We start from the raw sequence: 10,096 nt of genomic DNA, 5'->3' as shown, positions 1-10,096 counted from the left end.
AAATCTAAATGCCTGTAAATTCTAAAGTGACTATGCTGAATATTTCAGTCTTCAAACCTGTTTTTTTAAGAATGTATCTTAGTAACATTTTTAGATCTAAAAGCTAAAATCAATTTGAGAAAATGAAGAGAATATTCCGATTCTGTCTTTCAATGGAATGCCTTTTATACAAATATGTTTTTAAAAAATAAGGAGCCACTCAAATAATGTGGAATTCTACTCTGAGTTTATGTTGCATATTCCCAAGACTATTAGCAGAGGATGATATTTTCCTCCATATTAATGTCCCTACAGATGGAATATGGCAAAGCAGATGGACCAGATTTAATGGTCTGGTGCCTGTATACAAATTAAATGTGTATAGTTTTTCTTCATGCCAATAACAATCATCTAGACAAGATAACGGGGAAAAGATACCATTAAAAATAGCAACAAAAATAAATCCACAGGAAAGACCTTAAAAGAAGTGTCTACACAAATGGAGAGAATGACAAAACTTCAGTAAGAATCACATGGATAATTTGAATAAATGTCTTCCAAATGAAAAAGCAAAATATTAATTTTCTCCAAAATGATGCTTACATTTAATGCAATCCCCTTTAAACACTTGAATTTTAAAAAAATTTTCTAAAGTTCATTTGGAAGGATAAGCAGGTGAGAATTGCCATTTTTGAAAGATAATTGTAACATGGGACTTGCATTGCCAAAGATTTGAACATATTACAAAGCTAAAAAAAAATGTGAAATGGTGTGGTATCAGTGTCAAGACAGGCACTCAGATGAATGAAGCAGAGTAGAAACACCAGAAAAAGACCCACGTAAAGGAGTTTTTAGTATATAATGAAGATGGGATTTCAAATGAGTGGAGAAAAGAATGAAGTATTCAAAACTTGGATGATTGGTTAATTATTCATTAAAAGGTCATGTATTTTCTTCCCTTATACCAGAAGTGCCAATGGTATGCCCATATGCCCAGAGTGGGCCGCAGGCTGAGATGTGACCCCTCAGGGACTAGGGTGGCTGATAAATTCTGGCCTTGAGCAGCCTCATCTGTTGACTCCAGAGTGCCATGAAAATAATCATTTTCTATGCACACGATGATGCAAAATATGGTAGACAACACTGTCCTTTCCTATATGCCAAAACGAATTTAAAATGGATTTAAAAACTAAATGCAAATGAAAACGTAAAAGAACTTCCAGAAATATGAACAAGTATCTTGGGTTCAGGAGGGTCTTTAGAAGAATAAAACAGAAGATAGAAATAATAAAGGAAAAATGAGATTTGATGAGCTAAAATGAAGATTTTTGTACCTCGACAGTAAAAGATTAACAGAATTAAAGGGGAAATGTCATGCTGGGGAACATGTGTCAGTGTTGAACGAATGGACGACTCCTACAGATCTATAAGGAAAAGATCAATATCTACATATTTTAAAAAGGAAAAGGTATGACAGGCAATTCACGCAAGTGATTTTTAAAAACACCACACTATGAAAAATGTTGAAGATCATCAATAATAAAGAAATGCAAACTGAAACATCAGGGAGATTCCTAAAGATAAAAGGATTCATAACTCCTAGGGCTGGCTAGAGTGTCAGGCATTGAGCACTTTCATGCATTCCTGAGGAGTAAGTGAATTGAAATAAACTTTTAAAAGGCAATTTGAAAATAGATTTTTTAGGCCTTTAAAATGTCCGCACATTTCAACCTACCAGTTTTAGGGATCTATCCTAAGTAAATAATTAAAGATGGAGTGAAAGTTAAATATATTCAATCAGCATAATTTATAAAAGGTACAATTTAAGGAAATCTAAAAGTTCTTTAAGTAGGGAATTATATAAATTCTGTTACATATTTGCTGTAGATTTCTATTTAGTCATTGAAAGTGTTACAGAAAATACTTAGTGATAAAAGAAACTATTCACAATACGGAGCCAAGTAGTAAAATGCAGGATGTAAGAATATGATACTATTTTTCTAAAGCAATGTGTAAACAAATAAAAAACTAGCAAACAGCAAAATGTAAATGATTATATATCAGTGTCAATGGTAGGTAACTTTTGCAGCTTCTCTGTGATTTTTCTGTTTTTGAAGTTATCTGTACTGATCATGCATTCCTTTTGTAACTATTTTTCAAAGACAGATGTTATTAAAATACAAAGATGAAACTCCGTCTCAACTGTATTTATACAAGCAAGACTTAAGTGATGATTCAAATCTCAGCCTCAGATTGGGACAACCATCATCAGAAGAATCCATCTTCTGATTATCGGGCTGTAATCAGGGCAGATTGGCACATCTTACAAGAGGGGATGCTGAGACAGGATGGGGATATTCAATGGGACCTGTGTGCTAGACAAGACTCTTCAATTCTAGCTTTGTCGTACATCCCACTGGAGTGGCATCGCCTGAATAAGAAGTAGCTTGTACACAGCCAATAAATATTTGATGGTTTATTTTGAAAACTCCTACTCTTATTCACTTACACTGCAGAAACCTTGCATAGTTGATTCTGACAAAAATTGTCATCAAAATTTTAAAACCATCATTTATATGTAAACTACCTGAAAGTTTATGTTTATTTAATACTATATTCTGATCTCATAGATTAGTTAAGAAATAGATTAACTTTCAGGACTATATATAAGGGGGAAATCCTTGATCTAGCCTTTTTGGTGGTGTCTTTGAAGTGGGATGTGACTTCACGTGTTCATAGGTTTGGGGAACTCACAGAATAATGACCTACTGAGATTTATTTATTTTTATCAGATGTAGAAAATTGAAATCTAACATTTTCATGGATATAATTATATTGACAATGCATATTCTTATTTAAAGTTTTGAAAAGTGGAAGAAAATAATTGGATTTAAAGGAGAAAGAGAAGTAAAATATTTAGATATTCCTTATAACTCAAAGTATAAGGTATTCCTTATAATTCAACTTAATAAGTTGCATAACATTGATCAAGGGCAATATGCAATTTGCGGTATTTTTTGTTCTGGGAAAAGCTTAGTGACTTGTAATGTCTTTTACTTCAGATAGGACGCTCACCCTCCCAGTAAGCTCGTGGCTGAACTTGAACCTAGAATGAGCCTTCCTGACAAAAGTCCAAGAGGCAGCTTAACGGAGAACGTGGAGTGTTCCACTGCATGAGGGTTTCGAGGCAACATCAATTTGGCCGTGATACGTTTCCATGGTTTCTACACTTATCACTCTCTATCTTGGTAATGAGCACCAATAAAATATGACCCGACTGGATTATAGCAAGAGAAGAATCTGAAGAACACTCCTTTTATAGTTTCTTCTCTTGTGAAACACTTGACTGACTCCTGCGAAGGCTATCCTAAATTTCGCTGGACGGTGCAGTCTGAGGTCATCGGCTTTCCTTATTTCAGGAGGGTTCCATGCCGCAATCAGATCAATATTGTGTGCCTTGCCTGTGTTATTAGGAGAAAGAGATTTCTGCCTAGGAACTGGAGTGAGAAAAATAATGCTAGAGAGCATCATAAACAGGAAAATACCCAGTGCTGCCAATGTCTATGAAATATGCAAAAATCTGCATCTCTTATGGATAAGTAACAGATGGAGCTATCAGATAATAGGAAAAAGAAAAAGATAAATTGTAATATAATTGACCCTCCAGAGCTGTTTGGAGAATAGACACACTGCACTCAACTTTCAGCTTGTTAGGGCTGGGTTAGGTGATGGAATGACGGGAGCAGTTTCTCATAGTGTGATGTTTTAAAGATCACTCAGTCACACTTAGGTCCTTTGTGGAAGATTCAACTTCTAGTTATGTTTTCTGTGCCATGTGGGCAGCCCTTTCATTGAAGGAATTCCCAGCTGTATTGCCTTTTAATAAAAAGATGCACCAGGATTGGGAAGAAAAGGCTTGCTCCCTGCATGTTGAGCCGCACACGCCCCTCCTCCACCGCAGCCCTCTCCCTCTCTGCTCTCCAGCCCCTGGCTTCACTAGCAGCTGCCTCTCAGCCTCCCTTGTTGGGAAAGAGTGCTTACTAATGGGCCTTCTGGCACCTATCCTGGTGAGTGAAAGTGGCATACAGGACCTTGTACTTCAAGCGTTTGGCAGAGCAATACAACCGGAAAGCCGAGAGCCCCTGCAGTGCTGGGGCAGCGCTGCTGACAACAGGCACCCTTGCTGCTGGGGCCTTGACTGCTGCTGACGCCTGAGTCAGGCACGGAGCATCCCTGGCAGAAGGTCAGAGGGACCTGTTTTCCCTGAGCACTGAGAAACCCCCTCTAGCAACCACTGATGACAGCTGGTGAAAAGCAAGTTTCTTTTCTTTTTTAATAAAATTGAGAAAAAGAGAGAGAAAAGAAATTTAAGTTCAAGGCTAACTGAACAGAGGTTGCACAGTGACCGTGAAAACTCCTATCCATTTTCATGTTCAGAGACATCTTGGAGATCACAGGTTGAGAGTGCAGAATAGAAAAACCACCTTGTTTTGAAATCCTCAAATGTTTACGTCCAGGGAGAAAGCTCTGGCCATGGCCAAGGTATGTCTTCCATCACTTGCTGGTTGTGTCACCTTCAGCAGCTTCCTTGCCATCTCTCTCTTGGTTTCCTCACTGTAAAATGGAGGTAATAATGATTCCTACAACGTAGTCACTGTGAAGCTTAAATGAGATAATCCATCTGATGATGTGGCATCTGATTAAAATTCAATAAATGTCACTTATCAGTATCATAATTTCAGCAGAACAGAATAATGTTTTTCTAATTACTATGCATTTTCTAGCTGTTCTATGCATAGGCCACTTTTATTCAGAAGAAAAAAAATAACCTTCAAGAAGTGGTTTTATTTCTCCAGGGGCTATTAAAATGTCGAGTCCTATTATGAAGACTTTTGCTTTAAGCCCAACAGACTTGCTCAGAAATGGAAGGGACTCTGGGGCAGATGGGGCTGTGGGTTTAATGACATCAGGTACATAACGACTCCCACTTTAGGCAAGTCTGAAAATACTCTCTGCCCTGCCAAGCCAAATGGCAAGCCAAAATCAAGCAAGCTGCACAGCCAAGAAATGCTTTCTGGGCTCTTGGATCTGTTTTCATTAATTCTTTATCAATTATGTATTGCGTATTTATTGAGTTCTATATGTGAAGTGTTGTAGGCTCAGTGCTTTGGGACTATGTAAAAATGTATAAGACAGTCTGGTGACCCCCAGGAGCATATGTATAGCAAGAAAACTATTATATATGCAGAAATAACCACGATAAGAGTAGGTGTGGAAACTACTATCAGAGTTATGAAAACGTGGGAGCTCAGAACATTCACTTCCTTCGAAAAAAAAGTTTGGCTTTTGCTGGATAATTATGCATTGAAGAAAAAGGCACTCAAAGAGGAGGAAATGGCATAAACAAGGTGTTAAGATGCTAAAAATGATTACAGTAATAATGAAAAACAACTAATTTACATTTTCTACTATGTGCTAGGTGATATATATACACACACATATAATGTATGCTAGCAAGTGTGTCTGAAGGTAGGCAAGCGATTAAGCTGCAAAGGAAACTGGGATAAGAATAGGATTTCTAACCCTTAGCTGATATCAGACCTCCCTAACAGGAATAGGGTTCTCTGCTTTGGGGTGACCTTATGGTCATGGCGCCTGGCAGCAGGTGACTAAGTGAATGTACGTCTGTTCTGGGGGTCAGCTTCTGGGATCCAGCACCTCACAATAACCCTATAAGGTAGGTAGTGAAGGTACTGTTATGTCCACTTTGCAGGTGGTAAGAATGAGGCACTGATTTAAGTGACTAAACTTAGGGCCCCTGCAGAGTCGATTTCCAAGCTAGAACTATTACCTGAATCTCTCGTGACTGCGTGCCAATGCGCCTCCATTTGAAATCCAGGTTGTGACCCCGTGGCTCTGAAACACCTCATGTTCATTTGAGAGGGGAGGCAAAACCCTAATGTCTGTGAGGACTGTAATAGTTACAGTGGGTGGCAGCAAGCCCAGTGTGCTTGGGCTGCTTGAACGGCATGCAAATTGCAGAAATGCTAGCAGCCATGGTTGTGCTAATATTTATGTGCGATGAGTTATGGCGATGGCTCTAAGGGACTTGCAAGTCCAAGAACCTGAGTCTTCAGAATGCATAGGTCATAGAATGTCAGAAGTGGGAAAAGCTTTGAGATCACCTAACTTCTTTATTTTCCCAGTGAGGAAACTAAGGCTCTGAGAGATCAGGTGAATTGCCAAGGGCAGATGGAGAGTGAGCGGGGGAGGGCTATTTACTCTTAATCTACTTTATTAGTCAGGGTTCTCCAGAGAAACAGAACCAATAGGACGTATATATATAAAAATAAATATATAAATCATATATATGTATATATATTTATAAACATATAAATCATTTATATGTGTACATGTAAATCTCCATATATAAATCTCATGTATATGGATATTTATATATAAAATCAATATATACAATATGTATACATGTACGAGAGAGAGATTTATTATGAGGAATTGGCTCACACAGTTATGGAGGCTGAGAAGTCCCTCGTGCTGCCCTCTGCAAGCTGGAGACCTTTGAAAGCTCATGGTTTGATTCAACCTGAGTCTAGTGCAAAGCCCTGAGAAGCAGGTTGCTGATGGTACAAATCCCATTCCAAAGGCTGGAGTAGATGGGATGAGATGTCCCAGCTTAAACAATGAGAGAGAGGAAAAAGGGCAAATTTCCCCTTCCTTGGCCTTTTGCTCTATTCAGGCCCTCAACAGGTTGGATGAGACCCACTCACGCTGGGGAGGGCCATCTAATTTAGTGAGTCCACCAATTCAAATGCTCGTCTCATCCAGAAACCCTCGGAGACAACCCAGAAATAATACTTACTCTGGGCAGCCTGGGGCCAGTCAAGTCAGCACATAAAATCAACCATCACACCACTTCTGATGGGGAATGAGACCTAGGTGCTTGGTTCTTTAAGAAAAAGCATTCAAAGTGGCAACAGATGAGTTGGGAAAAGAATGAATGAGCAAGGAACAGGACAGGGTGGCTGAGCACAGCCTTTTGTTCCCAGAGGGGAGGTTGGCTCTATGAACAAACCCTGGAACACTTGCCGGAGCTGGAAACCAACGTGAAACTCTAAAGTGTCCCGCTTCCACTCTGAAACACTGCCTTCAATTTTACCATGTTGAATTTTACCATGTTCCTCTCCAGACGAGGAAGTAACAAAAGCAAGTGATCTTGAATACGTCTGAATTTTCAACCCAGAGTGACTGAGAAGTCACCCAACCTTATTAGATCTAAGTGGAATTGGTTGGATTAAACTTTCTACATAAGACAAGTGAGGAGTTCAGGGTCATACACTAAAATTTAGTCTTTGAAAATAAATTTATGGTTCAGCAACACCTGAGAATATCATGGTAAAAGTTCACATTTGTAAGACTTTGGGTGAAAAAACAAACAAACAAAAGATCCTGAGACTTAAGAAAACTTTTAAAACTTCTGATCTATTAAACAGAGAAACATGAAAGTTCCTAGTCTGTTCTTACAGAGAAACTCTGTGATTTACCCAAGGTCATAAAAAACAACAGAGGCCAGAGGAAAGGCCCGACCTGGGGATGTCTCCACCCTTCATGCTTAGAATCTGTGCAAAACAAAGGCATGCCAGGTGTTACTAGGTGTTGATGGCGGCAGCATCTTTTTATAAGCACACGGTCTTCCGTGTTGAGGTACTTGGGGCAGATATTCTTGGTTCTGCACAGGGTGGCCTGGAGCTGCTCTTGGTTCTGCCTATGTAGGTTAGAGAGACACTTACTGTCCTGGGGAAGAACAGACAGGGACCTGTAGCCACTTGATGAAGGCTGTCGTCCCTGAGCCCTCCAGAGAAGGTGTATTGGTTTACGTAAGAATTCCTGAGGCTTCAGGGAAAGTAAGGACTGAGGATTGAGCTTTGAAATCTGAAGCTCAATAACTTGTATCTGGATGACTTCAAAGTGTGTTGGCAAGGGTGGACACCAAGTTCCCTAAAGAGAAATTCATGAGAGGGGCTGGGGTAAATGGCAGTGGTTGCTTCGGTACAACCAAAAGCCTTCCAGTGTGGGCGGGGCGGACTGGTTTAGATTACTCAGATCCAGTCTGGGCAGTAGAACCTGGTGTCAGCATTGCTAGTGCATTGACCAGATCTGCTAGTTTTCCCTCTTTGCAACCTACCACCTGACATTCTTGTGTAGGGCGAACACGTCGGAACGAGTAAGCCTATTGTGTTCTTGGATAAGTTGGTAAGAGGGAAACTGAACAAAGTGATGCTGGATATTTTTCTAATACAAAATTGTGGGGACTCAAAGATTAATTGAGGGGGAGCAAAAAATACAAAGTGATGTGATCTTCTTTAATCACAAGCTGAAAAAGTGACTCATCCTGGCTACCCATGAGTTTCAGGAGCTTAACTAATCTTAGATATTTTCTGTTCTGAGTTTCCCTAATTCAATCTTTTAAGGTGTGCATGGACTTTAAATGTATTGGTGGATGTTGTGCTGAAATAGACAGGCCTGGGCAGAATGCCTTAGAACAAGTAAAAGAAGAAACTTTGTGAGTCTCCTTGGAGCAGCTTCTAGAGAAGATCTCTGCTAACTCCCTTCCCATATGTTACGGTGGAGGAGACTTTTCTCAAGCAGAAATGACAGAAGGGACCCCTTTGTAACATGAGCAGTTCTGCAGGGGAAACGGGTCTCCTTGTGACTCTGGAGATAAGAGGCACATTTATGACAGTGCTCTCTGGTCTTCGCAGAAGACACTCCCTTTGAGCAGTCCAGTTTGAGTGTTCACAGAAAACTGTGTGTGAGTAATATACTTCTAAAAATACCATGTTGGCTAGTGGGAAGAGAAATGCATACAAGATAAAGTCACAGCGGAAATATAATAAAAGCATGATTATTTTGGCAAAAATGTTATGCCTAAGCACGCATGTGCTTCTTAGACTCCACAGATTAGTCCCCATGAAGATGATTTAGGGGGTAGCTGGTCTCTTCCTTAGCTAGTTTATGGGCCTGGAGAATGTACACCTCCTCTGACCTTACCTACTAACTCTCTAGTTGGCTTTTCCAATGCAGAAACTCATAGTACGTACTACGAGTTGTGTGACTTCAAGATAGATGGACAAGTTGGTTTTCTCCACGGCCATACCTAGCCTCTGCTCAGCACCTCTTACAGGTGCTGCATAAGTCAGATAATTGAGAAGTTCCTCCTAGCTTACTCTGTTTTTCCTCACATGATTAGTTTTTTGGTGACTATATTTATCTGTAACTTAGAACCACTCAATGAGTTAAATGACTGGGTGGAGGTGAATGACATCCCACTCATGGAAATAGACATGAAATATGGAATTTATAATGCATGTGGCTAGATGAAAAGACTCTGCAAACCAATCAAGGTTTTGAGTTTCTTTTTGAATAGATCTGTGCCATTTCCACTGCCCTTCTCATGCCAAGGGCTGTTAGCAGCATTTCTGGCACATGTCAGCAATGCCACTTAATGTGAATGCCTTAAAGATCCTTCCTTGGGGGTGTTGCTGGTGGTTTCATGTTTCTGATGTCCAGACCAGAATACTCATGAAACTCCAGCCACAGTTCTTCTGTGCTCTCCATGACCTGTGCTATGTCAGTTAGTTTAACACATAAATTCATATTCAGCAGATTTAGAGACTTATGTTACAACTCCTTAGAGGGCCTGACAATGGTATAACCTAAGTAGGTACCAAACCCTGCTATGTGGTAGAGTGCATAATTTGGAGTAAGAAGTGTGTCCCAGGTTCCCCTTTTGTAACTCTGTGACCTCCATCCCACGTATTGACTGTGCCTTGTGCCAGCCTTGGACCTCTGAAGGTCAGCCTCATCCCCGGTCAACCTCAGGACTGCATCACTGGATAATTTGCCCAAGAAATACACCACGAGTTCTCCTGGAGCTTGCTTTGTGCATCATGTTACACTATTGCAATGGAAAACAGAAACTCCTCTGATCTTTCCAGAAGCTGAACTTCTGCACCTGTCAGGGGGCACATCCATGCATGTGCAAGAGCACAATCAGGCTCTCAGGCTCCTTCCCACAGACACACACACTCTAACGGGG

General features: G+C 40.1%; 1 long non-coding RNA gene across 3 annotated transcripts in view; it reads left to right on the top strand.

Moving 5' to 3' along the window:
* The window catches only part of LOC106837338 (uncharacterized), a 280,263-nt gene that overhangs the window by 251,114 nt on the left and 19,053 nt on the right, over positions 1 to 10,096 (top strand). The window contains exon 1 of one of the 3 annotated variants that reach the window (XR_011502588.1): positions 62 to 4,521. The exons of the other annotated variants lie outside the window; for them this stretch is intronic. This is a non-coding gene — a long non-coding RNA (uncharacterized lncRNA). Of the gene's footprint in view, positions 1 to 61; positions 4,522 to 10,096 lie in introns of those variants that run through there. 3 annotated transcript variants of the gene reach the window in all.

This window comes from Equus asinus, chromosome 1 (genome assembly GCF_041296235.1).
Source record: "Equus asinus isolate D_3611 breed Donkey chromosome 1, EquAss-T2T_v2, whole genome shotgun sequence".
Taxonomy (NCBI): domain Eukaryota; kingdom Metazoa; phylum Chordata; class Mammalia; order Perissodactyla; family Equidae; genus Equus; species Equus asinus.
The sequence above is the reverse complement of the archived record's forward strand: the minus strand, read 5'-3'. Positions and strand labels throughout refer to the sequence as shown.